This window comes from Lissotriton vulgaris, chromosome 6 (assembly GCF_964263255.1).
Source record: "Lissotriton vulgaris chromosome 6, aLisVul1.2, whole genome shotgun sequence".
Lineage (NCBI taxonomy): Eukaryota > Metazoa > Chordata > Amphibia > Caudata > Salamandridae > Lissotriton > Lissotriton vulgaris.
In genome coordinates, this window is record NC_141694.1 from 585,265,009 (window position 1) to 585,281,932 (window position 16,924).

Here is a 16,924-nt window from a genome sequence, read left to right on the forward strand (position 1 = left end):
CATTCGTGACTACTATTTTACAAAGCTAATGTACAGATTTCAAAATCTCCAGCCAGTACAAGCTTTCCTGGACGATGGTTTGATTCATGCCTATAGTGTCGAGGAATACAACAGGATATTAACAGGAATTCACGGGGTGCTGAAAGATAGGGAGTATGACTGTGACAAAAGAGAACTGCAAGTTTTTGACATTCTGTGGAGCATTCAATTTGGAGGTTTGGTGGAAGCAGTAACTGAGGGACCCTGTACGATTTACAAAGATCAACTAAGATTGTTCATACAAATGAGTGCATATTATTTGGGACAAGTGCTAGAGTTAAATCCCACAATATATTTACTTGGCATGGAAAACCACAGGGGCCATTTGATAGCTTCTACATGTGATGAGTACAAAGAAAAACATGCAGCAATTTTCGCTGCATGAAGTGTATAATCCTTTAAAAGCTCAATTTAGATCTAAATATTGCCCCATTTTTACAAGAACCACCATATCCGATCTATAAATATGCTCAACTTTAGTTGCAATCAGCAAGCAATAATCATATGTGGAATGGCAATCTGATTTCAGGAGTCAGATCCGTACGAGTTCTCTTCATAAAGTCAGGTTCGGGATTGTCTCATCATTAATCAGACTGATTTTAAACCTTACACCACATGTGGAGGAGCGAAGCATACTTTTAGAATGCAGCATCTGTATGACCATCTTCGGTCAGACAATGCATCTGTGCTTCTTAGAAGCACTACAGACAAATCGGTCTTTTCAAATAGATAGCATGGCCCACAAAACACCGACCTCACAAGTTCACCCAATATCAAGAGTTAAGCTATAGCATGTACATAGGTCCCACAGCATACAAAGATCCAAGTCTTAGTAAGACAACGCAAGAAGGACATCAAGTTGCACAATAAAAGACATTTAAGCTACAAAGTCTAACTGACGCCTGCTTGAAAATAGTTCCTCACCTTTTTGGAGGGTAGCCGAGATAACAGCAGCATTCTTCGGGCCATCATTCCTAAAAGCGAAGGCACAGTATGTTAAGCACTATTTAGTAAGATAACCTGAAAGAAACAGTACATCATTCTTCACCCACTCGAGTCTCTACCTCACCGGAGCTGAAAAGTATAGCAAATCTTAACAGCCTGCAAGAGGAGAAGAGTTCCACGGTCCCTCCTTTAGCCCCACTTACGAAGCTCTCTTGCAAAAACACCAAGTCACTTTTAGCTGCCTGCAATATGATGCATGGGCGTCTGTCCAGCTCAGATTTATGAGTACATGATAGGTTTCTCATTATTGAACACTCGTTCTCAGTGAGGGCAAGTGTATCATCATCGCCAGAGGAGCCTGTAGAGGCAGCAGTCAGTGGTGACAAGGAACGAGGACCACAACATTTGACCAAAAAGCAGGAATGAGCACTGGTTAAGACATTGGCACTACAATCCATCAAGTATGTGAAACAACGCTCCCAGGCATATGCTTATTTACACAATAGATTAAACAACCAAACTAGTGCAGTTTAGAAAAAATACATTTTTAATATAATTAAAAGAAAATGATAAAATTCAGTGCATTAATCAGATTTGATAAAATTGCCATGAAGTGATACATATGTATTCACAAAAAATTAAAAAGATTAGATGGTATCCAGTCGACGCGTTTCGACATGTAAGAGTATGCCTTCATCAGGACTTTACCATCAATTTCTGAAAAAGAGATCATAACAATGTTTTACTATTTACATTTCCTATCATCAAATGATAAAACTGAACTAGTTTCCTGTTGTTTCCACAATTCTATTGGTAAGAAAGGTATTTAAGTATTTGATATACCGCCTATTATACATAACAAACACCTATGTGTAAAAACAATTCTCTAGAACAAACCTTATTATGTTCAATGTGTGCAAACAGGGAGGTACACTACATGACTAGTTATTTACACGTTTCACACTCATATTTTACATAATTCATTTTAGTGTGATTAAACAAAGATAAGAACAGTTTTCTTACACGATTCACACTCATATTTTACATAATTCATTTTAGTGTGATTAAACATAGATAAGAACCGTTTTCTTATTCACAGATTTCATAATCACTGGTTCAAAGAATTAATGTGGTACTTATTTGTTCTTTTTTCATAATGTATTTACTTGTTAGCATTACATCACTTTCTTTTCGATTTTTGTTCTGAGAAAATTTATCAGCTTGTACATATAAGAATAGACAAAGAGTAGGAAAAGGAATTGGAAAAGGAGGACAGAAAGAATACTCCTAGTGTGTTCTGCAATAGCCTTTATTCTAATCAGGTTGTAAACACCATGATTCCATGCATTTTACTATCTTACCTAAAGAAGTACTAATGTACAGAAGCAGTACTGTTCTCTTGTAGTATTGGGTTTTTTTTTTTTTCCCCCCCCCCTCTAAGAGACCAGAGAGGTGACAATTCCCTACTGAAAAAAACATACATTTTAGCTAAAGGCAACTTATATATTTAGTTATGTATTGATGTGGGCATGTTTATGATGACTTACCCCTAGAGAGTTAATGTATATTCTTCATCTGGGGTCTGTTTCTCATTGCGTCACCATGACTAATGTACTGTTATACAGTTAAGAACCTAATAATGAAAAAATATAGCCAACATAAATTCGAGCTAGTGTTCTTACTGAAGTTCCCTTTATTTTCTGCATATAGGATGCAGCTGTTATTAATGCTTACCAAGATTAGTTTAGGCGCTGCCTTATAGCGGTGTCACTCATTCCTTATGGTTAGCAGATGTTAGGCATTTTTTATCAGTATATATCTGGGCGTCAGGTCTGTCTCTCCGACGAATTGCCGATTTAATTTGGTTTCTAATAATGAAGAAAAAGGGGCGAATCTTTTAAGGGCTATTCCATGTTTATTCTATTTTCCACTAAAGACAAGTTTATTTTCAAGTACAAGCTACTGTTTGCTGCTATACAGCATCGCACCCTTTTCTCACTTGTACGTTAACGTTTTCACAAGGGGACTTATTTAACCAATTTAGCTAAAACAGGTAAAACATTTACGGTTGTGGCGCACTCCGTATTGCGTGTTAGTTTACCTGCAGCAGTTGTAGCGCTGATAAACCCTAATGCCGGTTTAACCTCGTGGTTCCCTCTCGTGGTTCGATTCCTGAAATACGGAGGTGGCAGCAGTCAGTGGTGACAAGGAACGAGGACCACAACATTTGACCAAAAAGCAGGAATGAGCACTGGTTAAGACATTGGCACTACAATCCATCAAGACACACAGGAACAACTGAAAGGTACTCTCAACCTGCAATTCGAAGTAAGATGAATTATGGGGAACACTGACAAACAGGTCAGTCACACTACTCAGTTGGACGAGGGCACAAAGGCTGGGGGAAAGGAATAGCAGAGTATCAAATGAAGGGGAGCTGAATGCTTACCAGATAAAAGAGCAGCACCTACAGGAGGTACCTCTGAAAAATGTAGTCTACAAGCTAAACATGAAAACTCAAGCTCAATTACTTTGCACACGCTGTGAACTAACTGGACCCTAATAGCCTAATCGTGAAGGATGGAAAAGAGTATCTGGTGGTTTGACATGCCAAAAACCAGACAGGTCATAAAGCTCACCAGTCAATAAGCAACTACAGAGGTTCACAAAGTCAAGAGAAGCCCCATGCCAGTGCTAACAGCCAATCAACACTCGCTTTCAAAATTGCGTTCTCGGTTTTAACTGCACTGCGACACAAATCAGTCACATAAGGCAATGTCTGGGTGTGCCATTTTCCCCTTTGGCCTTCTCCCTCTTCTGAAGGCTTGGGGTCTGATTGCACCAAGAGGCAGATTACAGACAGGTCATGGAGTACAGGGGTTACATGGGAGCACCATGGTGGGTCTTGTAGCCTCCATGCTTCAGGAAGGCCTGGTGCAGGGGTGGAAGTAAGGGTGCAATCCTTACATTCTTCTCTCTATTATTCCCACCCAGTCTTGGATCTGGTCCCATGGTACGGACTTTGGTGCAGCATAATCTAATGGACATGCAGCACAATATCGCCTCTTGCGCTGAAAGGTTGACACTTGTTAGTGGGTTAACTGCAAAGGAGGAAAACTCAAAATGACAATTCATCCGAGTGGCTAGAGAAGTTTAAGTATGCAGTTTAGTGATTATATTTCCCCTTGGATGCAAACACTGCAATTATTTTGGTGAACAAAACAAAATTATTGTATTCTTCTGTGGCAGTTTTATGGCTTTATAGCATTTACTTAACCCCTTCCGTGCGGGGCGTATTTTCCGCCTGTGCTGACTCCGCCTTGCGCGGGCGGAGTCATGACGGAACGGTTCCGTCATCAGCACAGCTCACCCGTAGCTGATGACGGAACCGTTCTGTCATCAGCATGGAAGGAGTTAACTATGAGAGAACAACTTTACAAACCCACCACAAGACTCAGATTTTTTTTCTGAATGGTCAATTTGCTTGTAAGTGTAGATCACCAGATATTTTTGGCAATGAATAGCAGCGGTTTTGAGTCCTGTTGTGTAAAGTTAATGGAAGTGACCAACCAAAAGAACTAGCTTCAGAGCTAGTGCAGTGGGCGGCAGACATTTGGAGCAGGATAGACACTACTGGGCAGAGCAAAAAAGGGCGGAGGGCTGTGGCTATCTAACATACTGTTCAAATGAGGCTAGCCAAAGCAGTAACATGCTGGTCAATCAAGGTCAGGCTGACCCATCACAGCATGCAACGGCTGTGCCTGACGTAGAGTACATAGAATGCGGTTACGTCCCCACGCATGGTGAGAAGATGCAGTGGTCCTTTTCGGTTTAGCAGATAAATCGCGGACACAAAACATTCACTGGTCACAAAAGGCCAGCGTTAACTGAAATTGGAACAAAGGAAATATTCAAGTATTCTTTACTGGCCTAAAAGCTATCAGGATATAAGGAATGAACAGCACTGTGCACAGTTTTGTAGAAATTGCAAACTGGTGTCAGTTATTTTGACAAAGTGGAAGATAAAGCTAAGGAGATACTGTAGGCCTAACCATGGCAACGTCGCAGAGTGTGCAACCGCCTACCGCAGTTTTCCAAAATCCAGGTAAGAAAAACATTAAGTGAAAACAATGGCACAGAGTTTTCAATCCTCATTAGGTAGAAATTGATAGAAAGTAATTTGAAACACTGTTTTATTTCATTGGGTAATGAGGGCCAAACAAATGTGAACACTTACCAGAAGCTGAGCCGATCCCAGCTGAATTTGGCAGACGACACGAGTACACTGAAGCTGTGAATCGAAAGAAATGGCACTTTAAGGAGGATCACGTTTCGAAGTAGAAGCGCATAACTTTTAGTAGAAACAAGGAAAGCAGGAAAATAATGACAAATATATGGCTGCACTAAGGATTCCGGGCTGCTACACAGTGAATTTGGAAACTGCACAGACCAAGATCTCAGAGACCAAATTGAGATGAATACTTATTTTAATAATCTTCATAAAAGATTACTCTGTAGACAAAAGTCCAGCCCCTGAGAGAATATGTATGAACAGCCAAGTGGTTTGAGAAGTTAATGTTACCTGCTCTGGCCATTGCAAGAAAGAGCACAATTGATTCACCCTACTGTCAATGTTGTGAGTTAGAGAAAAGTCATATACAAAAGGAAGGGAGAGGGAGATATCTATTCAAGATGTGGTTCAAGGACACGAGGGAAGCAACTCCGCTGGTCCAGCAGTGGGAAAGAAGTGCAAAATATCAGGACACTTTTAAAAGTGTGTTTAAGGCACATAACTCAGTGAGAGTAAGTCACATAAAGGAGAAAATAAATCATGTGAGTGAAAGAATGTCAAAACTGGCGTTAACAGTAGATAAAGAGTTAGGACTGATTTGGGTTTACTTGTAACTATTTTATCGGAATACAGTTTTACAGAAGTTCCGGCAAATGAGCTCCTGAAGGCTTCATATATTAAAAATGAAGTGTTTGGTGAGCACGTATCATTACTTACGGCTATATAAAGACTGCTGAGGAGATTAAGGACAGTGGTACTTACACAAAAGTTTACATAGCGAGTGACAGTAGAGACCTAATTGGATGGGTTAATCAGGGTAGATTAGGGTCCGCACCAGGTACAGATAGCCCATCGATTCTGATGGGGCGGATGGATGAGTGTCATATTTTGAACTGTTTTGGAGAGGTTTTCTTTGTCAAAGTAGGTTGTAGCAAACGGTTTGAGCACACAATTTTGCAGAAAGGCGCCATCCTGTCAAACATAAGAAGGGAAATGTGAAACTCAATCTTAGGGGTGAGTCGAGGCAGCTTTTAGGTGATTTATGTTTGCAAGACATTATTAAGCCTGTTGATGTAGCACAGTTGATTTCCGCTGTCCTAAAGTGGGCAAAAGGAGGGGTGTCTAAATAAGATTGTGTGCAGGTTGGCGCTCACTCACCAAGAATATAGTTACTGAACATCATTCGATTTCCAAAATACAGGAAATGATAGGCATGCTGAGGGATGCCGGTTATTTTACAATAGAACTTAATGCAGCACTTCATCAAATGATACTTGAAGTCAATTCTCAATTCTTAACTACCTCTGTTACGCCATTTGGTGCTTATAAATATTTGCGAATACCATGCCGACCCACATTCGTGACTACTATTTTACAAAGCTAATGTACAGATTTCAAAATCTCCAGCCAGTACAAGCTTTCCTGGACGATGGTTTGATTCATGCCTATAGTGTCGAGGAATACAACAGGATATTAACAGGAATTAACGGGGTGCTGAAAGATAGGGAGTATGACTGTGACAAAAGAGAAATGCAAGTTTTTGACATTCTGTGGAGCATTCAATTTGGAGGTTTGGTGGAAGCAGTAACTGAGGGACCCTGTACGATTTACAAAGATCAACTAAGATTGCTCATACAAATGAGTGCATATTATTTGGGACAAGTGCTAGAGTTAAATCCCACAATATATTTACTTGGCTTGGAAAACCACAGGGGCCATTTGATAGCTTCAACATGTGATGAGTACAAAGAAAAACATGCAGCAATTTTCGCTGCATGAAGTGTATTGCAAATGCTACTTACCAGTATGCATCTGTTCTTGGCATGTAGGGCTGCTGACATTCATATCTGTGCATAGTCCGCCACCTAGTGTTGGGTCCGGATGATTGCACATTGTTGTCCTGGAAGAGTCTTCGAAGTATCACGAGATAGGTGGCTCCTCCCCTGGACTACAGTGCGCATGGGCATCGCCTCCATCCCCAGATTGTTTTTAGCCATTGGCAGAGATGGAGTGAAGAAAGTGAGTGATGACCATGCTATGAGCATATGTGTGTATATGAATACATACTGCAGCTGCTACAGGCGCCGGGGAGGAGGGTGGGCGATATGAATGTCAGCAGCCCTACATGCCAAGAACAGATGCATACTGGTAAGTAGCATTTGCAGTTCGAGGCATGTGGGCTGCTGAATTCATATCTGTGCATAGAATACATAGCAGTCCCTCCATTAACGGCGGCCGCCCGTGCCAGCTGCAGCAGTCTGAAAAAGCGTTTTTAGAACAGCCTGACCAACAGCTGCCTGCTGTTTGGAATGCACGTCTACACAGTAGTGCTTAGTGAAAGTATGTGTGGTAGACCATGTGGCTGCTCTACAGATGTCTTCTAAGGGAATGTTACCTAAGAAAGCCATAGAGGCCCCCAACTTCCTAGTGGAGTGGGCCCTCGGTGGGATAGTGAGAGTGCGCTTAGCTTTAGCGTAACAGATCTGAATGCACTTTACTATCCATCTAGCGATCCCCGCTTTGGAGATTGCATTTCCCTTGTGTTGTGTGGCAAAAGCAACGAAAAGTTGTTTGGTTTTGCGGAAATCTTTTGTCCTGTCCACATAGTACATCAAGGCCCTTTTCACATCAAGGGTGTGGAGCATACGCTCCGCCAGCGTCTCTGGGTTTTGGAAAAACACCGGCAATTCAATTGTTTGGTTTATGTGAAACTGTGAGACCACTTTGGGTAAGAACTTAGGGTTGGTGCGGAGCACCACCCTGTTAGCATGTACCTGGAAGAAAGGTTCTTGGATGGTGAGCGCCTGCAGTTCGCTAACCCTCCGTAGCGATGTGATTGCTACTAAGAACGCAACCTTCCAAGTTAAAAACTGGAGCTCACAAGAGTGCAGTGGCTCAAAGGGAGGACCCATCAGCCTTGTAAGAACCACATTGAGGTTCCATTCTGGAGCTGGTGGAGTCCTTGGTGGAATGACCCTTTTGAGTCCTTCCAGAAAAGCCTTGATAGCAGGGACCTTAAAGAGCGACAGGTGCTGCCTATTCTGGAGGTATGCTGCCATAGCCGACAGGTGAATGCGGATGGAAGAGTAAGCTAGATTACTACGATACAGGTGAAAGAGGTAACATATGATGTTTTGAATGGAAGTGTTGGACGTGGCCCATCTGGTAGGTCCGCCCCTGAAGTTTTTATGGTATATGTAACCTGGGGATGGTGATTCCCCCTCTGAGTGAGTGTGAGGAGAGAGCGACCTACCCTTCCATAGGAATACATGGGGAATGGATGAGTCCTCTGTAGTTCCCGGTGCGTAGGGTGTGCAGGGTCAAGTCTGGTATGTATGAACTCGTGAGATTGAATGCTGCGCAACGGTATATGAGGTATGAGTGTGTCTAGTGTAGAAGTCCCCCTTTTGGAAGTTGGCATATTTGTGGAATATGTGCCTGGCGTATGATTGGCCGGGGCTGGCTGGTGAGCCTGGCTCCCAGGATCTGGGAGGGTCTGCCCCGGTGGTGAATGGAGTGTTTAGCATACTGATGTGAGGGGAGGAGTGAGCCTGGGTCTGCTTGTGGATTGACTGTCTGGTTTGAGTGTCATGAATGAGGCTGGGTTTTCCCCAGACAATGCTGGCTCCACCCCCTGGGGTGCGGCTGATGTTCCTAGCCTGGCCAGTGTAAAGAATCCCCCCATAACCAGTTCCAGCTGGTTCTCGCCCTGCCTGCCCCTTCAGACCAAGAATGTGTGTATAAAAAGGGTGCTGTGACACTCTGGACTTGTTCTTGTTCTCAACTAGAATCTACCAGGAGCTGCTGCTGCTTGGGCTCAGGGTTGGCCTGCCTCCCTGGGCCCTGCCCGACTCCTGGACTCCTGATGGTGTTCCCCCTTCTAGGAGCGGCGACGCTCCACCTGAGGTCCTAGACTCCCTATGGACTTTGCTACCTTCATCTGGCCTTTGGGGAAGCGCTTTTCTTCTGATCCCTAGCGCTGGGAGCGCGGCATCTATACCCTAGCGCTTGGGAGCGCTGGATTCATCGAGCCGGTGCCACCCGGCATTTGCCCTGCCCCACGGAGTTGCCAGACGCCCAGCGAGTGCCTACCTCGCCTACCCCCTTGCGTGGCATATTCACGAAGGAGCCTACTCCTCGCTACCTCCCCGAGTTCACCGCTGCAGCCCGGAGTCGGCTGTGGAGGCGCTGTGCCCGCCTCCCTATCCAGGGCCGCGCTGCCATTGGCGGCCCCGGAGAAAGCATTGCCACCCCGCCATTGGTCCTGGCCGCCGGGACTCCTACCGCGTCATTGCGGGGCCGCGCAGGGATTGGCCCGACCTTGGAGGGCTTCCCCAGGCGCACTCGGCAGTCTATGGTTCTCCCGGAGGAGGGAGCGCCGCCATCGCCACGCCGAGGAGCTGAGGCCCCGTGGAGCCGCCGCCTCTAACAACTGGTGAGTGCGGGCAGGCTACGGGACGCTCCTCTGCCCTGGGGAGTGCTGTGGGTCCGCGAGGCTCCCCCCCCCCCCTTTTGTCCCCGAGTCCGGGAAGGACTCCCACGATGCTCCACCTTTGGCCCTTCATTTCCCCGAGCCCGGCGAGGCTCTTCCTTGGGCCCCCTCATCTCTCGAGCCTGCGAGGCTCCACCTTTGGCCCTTCATTTTCCCGAGCCCGGCGAGGCTCTTCCTTGGGCCCCCTCATCTCTCGAGCCTGCGAGGCTCCACCTTTGGCCCTTCATTTTCCCGAGCCCGGCGAGGCTCTTCCTTGGGCCCCCTCATCTCTCGAGCCTGCGAGGCTCCACCTCTGGCCCTTCATTTTCCCGAGCCCGGCGAGGCTCTACCTTGGCCCCCCCTCATCTCGCGAGCCCGGCGAGGCTCCACCTCTGGCCCCTTCGTACCTCGAGCCTGCGAGGCTCCACCTCTGGCCCCTTCGTACCTCGAGCCTGCGAGGCTCCACCTCTGGCCCCTTCGTTCCTCGAGCCCGAGAGGCTCCACCATTGTCCCTTGTCCTGCCGAGCCTGCGAGGCTCCAACGTGATGCCCCCAGCATCTACAGCTGCCCAGCACTTCGTGGGCCGCTGCCACGTTTAGGTTTATCGGTGGGTACCTGCAGTCCCCCCCACCCCTGACATTGAGACTATGGGCGTCCCAGCCCCCGAAGGTCGGTTGGCCTGTTGAGAGGACTAGCTAAATGTCAATTGTGCTCCTTGAGATTTATTCTATGTGTCTTTCCTACAGGTACCCCTGCAGACTTATGTACTTTTGTCCTTTCCCCCCTGAAATGCCAGATGTCCCCTGTATGTGATTCCTGGCAGTGGTCCCTTGGCCCTGCGCTGTACCTTCTTCCCTGTAGCCCCTGCCCGTGCCCCTGGCACCTTGTACAATGTGTGTCTATATGTGTCATGCTTAATACAAAGACTATTCTCACATATACTTGGTGTGGAGTTCCTTTTGTGGGAGGCCCGGGATGTTGTTGTTGGTGGGTGCGTGCGCAAATGCTTCACATGTCCTCCGAGATAAGCCTGGCTGCCCGCGCCGCGTTACCTAGAGGGCGAGCAGGGGTCGACTTTTCATAGGAGTGGCGGTCTCTGACTGGCTGTGGCGCAAGCCCTGGCCGGCCGGGGGTCCCATTTCCTACACTGGTGGCTAGCGGTGGGATCCGGACTTGTGTTTGCGCAGTACCACAATGATAACTGGCCTCCCTACAAAACTCTGTATTGTAAATGGTCGCAAAGAAAAGAGATTATTGTTTTAAGAGTTTACGTAAATGTCCGTCCTATGAAAGATATGTTCTGGTTAGATGGCCCTAACTAGGGAGGGTAGATCAACTCCCTAGTACAATGTGTTTTCTGGACTCACCGGAAGGGTGGGATCCAGTGGTGGCAGCATAATTATGTTCAATGTATATGGTCCCTGTCCCTTCCTTGGAATAATGGTACCTGTGCCACATAGGGACAGGTCAGGTTGCTAAAAATGTCTGTGAAAAATGTTAAAGATTGTTAGAAATACCCGTCCTGTGGAAAGTTTTAAGGGTTACTTAAATATCTGTTCTGTAGAAAAAAATGTACATGTATACTGAGAGTTAGGTGTCCCTAGCTTGGGAGGGTAAATCATCTCCCTAGTGTAATATGGTTTTCTGGATTCACCAGGAGGGTGGGATCCAGTGGTGGTTGCAAAATTGTGTTCAAATATGTATGGTCCTTGTCCCTGCCCTAGAGTAATGGTACCTGTGCCCCGAGGGTCAGGTTGAGGAATCAGGGGCGGTGGAAAACTGTCCTACCAGTCTAGGGAACGGTATGTGCATGAATGTTGAGATATGCTGAGTAATGGAGTATAAGTTCTCTGGGATGGGGAGCTTGCTGAATCAACGTTAATCTTGTCCTTCCTTATCCCGATGATTGTGTTTGATGCATCATGCGTTCCGTACCCCGCTGAATGTGGTTTAGGCGTCAGGTGTCGCCCTGGCTGAATTTATGTTAAGTTGTATCCCGGACAAGGAAGACCTGCTGGCTCGGCCGCGGCTTGCCTTGGGGAGAGCTGAACCTTGAGACCGGCTGGCGCTGCTGCAGCTCGTTTTGTTAAAGTTATGGTAGTTGTATCCCGGACAAGGAAGACCTGCTGGCTCGGCCACGGCTTGCCTTGGGGAGAGCTGAACCTTGAGACCGGCTAGTACTGCCGCGGCTCGTTTTGTTGAATTCATGTTAGTTGTATCCCAGACAAGGAAGACCTGCTGGCGCGGCCGCGGCTTGCCTTAGGGAGAGCTAAAACGCTTAGTTCCCAGGTGGAAGACCAGTGGAGGGAGGAAGTTCCAAGACTGTTAGGAAAGTGTGTTCTGAGGGTGTTTCTCCTGGGAGAACGCGGAACCTCAGAAGTAGAGGTAGGGTGGGGCATTCTTGCCCGTGACCTCTGGCAAGCCTGAGGGTGTGGACCCTAGGTGGAAGGAACAGTGGTAGTCGTGGCTACCCTGAGAAAGGGAGTGGAGAAGGGCTATTGTGGGCCCGGGGTTACCACCCCCCACTTCGGATTCGCAGGGACCAGTGGTATCTGGGTGGCCTAGGGCCTGGTCCTAGTCACGGACAACTAAGGCGTGCCAGGGGGGTAGCCTGGTTGGACCTATGTCTTTATTTTATTTTTTTATTTTTCTTAATTTTTAGCCTGTGTGTGTCTATCGGCCCAGGTAGGCGTCGAACTGGAGGGTGGCTCGGTAGCGCGAGCCACGTCCATGTTCTATCGCCCTGCAGCAGGGAAGTCCATCACGGTAGTGATTGGTCTACCCTGCGTTTGGGCTGGGAGGGGCATGTGTTGGACGTGGCCCATCTGGCAGGTCCGCCCCTGAAGTTTTTATGGTATATGTAACCTGGGGATGGTGATTCCCCCTCTGAGTGAGTGTGAGGAGAGAGCGACCTACCCTTCCATAGGAATACATGGGGAATGGATGAGTCCTCTGTAGTTCCGGGTGCGTAGGGTGTGCAGGGTCAAGTCTGGTATGTATGAACTCGTGAGATTGAATGCTGCGCAACGGTATATGAGGTATGAGTGTGTCTAGTGTAGAAGTCCCCCTTTTGGAAGTTGGCATATTTGTGGAATATGTGCCTGGCGTATGATTGGCCGGGGCTGGCTGGTGAGCCTGGCTCCCAGGATCTGGGAGGGTCTGCCCCGGTGGTGAATGGAGTGTTTAGCATACTGATGTGAGGGGAGGAGTGAGCCTGGGTCTGCTTGTGGATTGACTGTCTGGTTTGAGTGTCATGAATGAGGCTGGGTTTTCCCCAGACAATGCTGGCTCCACCCCCTGGGGTGCGGCTGATGTTCCTAGCCTGGCCAGTGTAAAGAATCCCCCCCATAACCAGTTCCAGCTGGTTCTCGCCCTGCCTGCCCCTTCAGACCAAGAATGTGTGTATAAAAAGGGTGCTGTGACACTCTGGACTTGTTCTTGTTCTCAACTAGAATCTACCAGGAGCTGCTGCTGCTTGGGCTCAGGGTTGGCTTGCCTCCCTGGGCCCTGCCCGACTCCTGGACTCCTGATGGTGTTCCCCCTTCTAGGAGCGGCGACGCTCCACCTGAGGTCCTAGACTCCCTATGGACTTTGCTACCTTCATCTGGCCTTTGGGGAAGCGCTTTTCTTCTGATCCCTAGCGCTGGGAGCGCGGCATCTATACCCTAGCGCTTGGGAGCGCTGGATTCATCGAGCCGGTGCCACCCGGCATTTGCCCTGCCCCACGGAGTTGCCAGACGCCCAGCGAGTGCCTACCTCGCCTACCCCCTTGCGTGGCATATTCACGAAGGAGCCTACTCCTCGCTACCTCCCCGAGTTCACCGCTGCAGCCCGGAGTCGGCTGTGGAGGCGCTGTGCCCGCCTCCCTATCCAGGGCCGCGCTGCCATTGGCGGCCCCGGAGAAAGCATTGCCACCCCGCCATTGGTCCTGGCCGCCGGGACTCCTACCGCGTCATTGCGGGGCCGCGCAGGGATTGGCCCGACCTTGGAGGGCTTCCCCAGGCGCACCCGGCAGTCTATGGTTCTCCCGGAGGAGGGAGCGCCGCCATCGCCACGCCGAGGAGCTGAGGCCCCGTGGAGCCGCCGCCTCTAACAACTGGTGAGTGCGGGCAGGCTACGGGACGCTCCTCTGCCCTGGGGAGTGCTGTGGGTCCGCGAGGCTCCCCCCCCCCCTTTTGTCCCCGAGTCCGGGAAGGACTCCCACGATGCTCCACCTTTGGCCCTTCATTTCCCCGAGCCCGGCGAGGCTCTTCCTTGGGCCCCCTCATCTCTCGAGCCTGCGAGGCTCCACCTTTGGCCCTTCATTTTCCCGAGCCCGGCGAGGCTCTTCCTTGGGCCCCCTCATCTCTCGAGCCTGCGAGGCTCCACCTTTGGCCCTGCATTTTCCCGAGCCCGGCGAGGCTCTTCCTTGGGCCCCCTCATCTCTCGAGCCTGCGAGGCTCCACCTCTGGCCCTTCATTTTCCCGAGCCCGGCGAGGCTCTACCTTGGCCCCCCCTCATCTCGCGAGCCCGGCGAGGCTCCACCTCTGGCCCCTTCGTACCTCGAGCCTGCGAGGCTCCACCTCTGGCCCCTTCGTACCTCGAGCCTGCGAGGCTCCACCTCTGGCCCCTTCGTTCCTCGAGCCCGAGAGGCTCCACCATTGTCCCTTGTCCTGCCGAGCCTGCGAGGCTCCAACGTGATGCCCCCAGCATCTACAGCTGCCCAGCACTTCGTGGGCCGCTGCCACGTTTAGGTTTATCGGTGGGTACCTGCAGTCCTCCCCACCCCTGACATTGAGACTATGGGCGTCCCAGCCCCCGAAGGTCGGTTGGCCTGTTGAGAGGACTAGCTAAATGTCAATTGTGCTCCTTGAGATTTATTCTATGTGTCTTTCCTACAGGTACCCCTGCAGACTTATGTACTTTTGTCCTTTCCCCCCTGAAATGCCAGATGTCCCCTGTATGTGATTCCTGGCAGTGGTCCCTTGGCCCTGCGCTGTACCTTCTTCCCTGTAGCCCCTGCCCGTGCCCCTGGCACCTTGTACAATGTGTGTCTATATGTGTCATGCTTAATACAAAGACTATTCTCACATATACTTGGTGTGGAGTTCCTTTTGTGGGAGGCCCGGGATGTTGTTGTTGGTGGGTGCGTGCGCAAATGCTTCACATGTCCTCCGAGATAAGCCTGGCTGCCCGCGCCGCGTTACCTAGAGGGCGAGCAGGGGTCGACTTTTCATAGGAGTGGCGGTCTCTGACTGGCTGTGGCGCAAGCCCTGGCCGGCCGGGGGTCCCATTTCCTACAGGAAGCGTCTAGCGGGTCAATGCTGTGGTCCACGCAGTAGATGACAAACCTCTTCCATTTAGCCGCATAACAAGCTCTAGTAGTGGGCTTCCTTGCCTCCCGAATGATGTCCATGCAATCGGGAGGAAGATTGAGGTAGCCAAACTCTAGGACTTCAGGAGCCAGATCGCCAGGTTGAGCTGTTGCGGATCTGGGTGCTGAATGTCGCCATGGCTTTGCGTCAGAAGGCTGGGAGTGAGATGAAGCCTTTGATGCGGTACCACGGAGAGTTCCAGAAACGTGGTGTACCATGGTTGGCGAGCCCACGTTGGAGCAACCAGGATGAGCGTCATCGAGTGTTGCCTGAGCTTGCGTGCCACCAGCGGTATCAGAGGTGCTGGGGGAAAAGCGTACGCAAATCTGCCTGACCAGTTCATCCACATCGCATTGCCCTGTGATTGGGGGTGTGGGAATCTGGCGGCGAAGCTTTGGCATTTTGCGTTCTCCTTTGTGGCGAACAGGTCTATCTCTGGATGACCCCACCTTTGGAAGTACGGTTGGAGTACTGATGGATGTATCTCCCACTCGTGCATCTGATGGCTGTGCCTGCTGAGCAGATCCGCCATTTGATTGTCCTTGCCCGGGAGATGCTCTGCCATGAGGAAGATGTTCCTCTGAATGGCCCACTTCCACATGCTCTGAGCCAGATGAGACAGCTGTGGAGAGTGTGTACCTCCCTGCTTCTGGATGTAGTACATGGCCGTCATGTTGTCCGTCCGGATCAACACGACCTTGTTGCACAGATGTACTTTGAACGCCTTTAAGGCCATGAAGATTGCCATCAGTTCCAACACATTGATGTGCATCTTCCTTTGCTGAAGTGTCCATAGTCCCTGCACAGTGTAGTGGAGTACATGCGCTCCCCATCCCTGGAGAGAGGCGTCCGTCGTCAGGATGATCTGTGGGACAGGCTCTTGGAATGGTCGGCCCTTGCAAAGGTTTTGTGGATTCCACCAATGCAGAGAGTTGTACGCCCGACCGCTCACCAACACTAGGTCTGTCAGTTGCCCATGAGCCTGAGTCCACTGACGTGCTAGGCACTCCTGAAGCGGACGCATATGTAGTCTCGCGTGCGGGACAATGGAGATGCAGGAGGCCATCATGCCTATCAACTGCATGAACACCTTCGCTGGAAGCGAGTGTTGGGGTCTGAATCGTTGGATCAGCGCCTGGATACTGGCGATTCTCACTGAACTCGGCTGCGCAGTGGCTGCCAGAGTGTCGATTGTCGCGCCCAGATACTGTCGCACGTGGGCGGGCTGGAGATGGGACTTTGGGTAGTTCAGAGAGAATCCCAGATCGTGCAGGAGGTGAATGGTGCGTGACACGTGGTCTACGCACTGCTGTTCCGTCTTTGCCTGAATAAGCCAGTCGTCTAGGTATGGAAAGACATGGACGTGCTGGCGACGGAGATGCGCCGCCACAGTCGCTAGGCATTTCGTAAATACTCTCGGTGCCGTGGTGACCCCGAACGGCAGGACTCTGAACTGGTAATGCTGGTCTAAGATCGTGAATCTGAGATACTTTCGGTGGGAAGGATGCAGGGGAATATGAAAATAGGCATCCTTCAGATCCAGCGTAGCTAGGAAGTCCCCCTGTTGAAGCAGGGGAAGCACCTGCTGCAATGTGAGCATATGGAAGTGCTCCGAGTTGATGTACCAGTTCAGGGGCCTGAGGTCCAGGATCGGCCTGAGTGATCCGTCCTTTTTGGGGATCAGAAAATACAGGGAGTAAACCCCTGTTCCCCGCTCTTGCAATGGAACGAGCTCTATCGCCCCTTTTTGCAGCATGACTAGAACTTCTTGCTGCAACAAGGTCAAGTGCTCGTCGGACATAGCACGGCTTCTTGGCGGTATGT

At 49.4% G+C, this 16,924-nt stretch overlaps 2 non-coding genes across 2 annotated transcripts; both read right to left on the reverse strand.

The window, feature by feature from the left end:
- Positions 1-561: 561 nt before the first annotated feature.
- Positions 562-629, reverse strand: LOC147707689 (small nucleolar RNA SNORD50). The gene has a single exon (XR_015296824.1). It is a non-coding gene; the product is annotated as a small nucleolar RNA SNORD50 (small nucleolar RNA).
- Positions 630-1,251: 622 nt separating this feature from the next.
- LOC147707690 (small nucleolar RNA SNORD103/SNORD85) lies at positions 1,252-1,337 on the reverse strand. Its single transcript, XR_015296795.1, has one exon. It is a non-coding gene; the product is annotated as a small nucleolar RNA SNORD103/SNORD85 (small nucleolar RNA).
- Between the last annotated feature and the right edge of the window lie 15,587 nt (positions 1,338-16,924).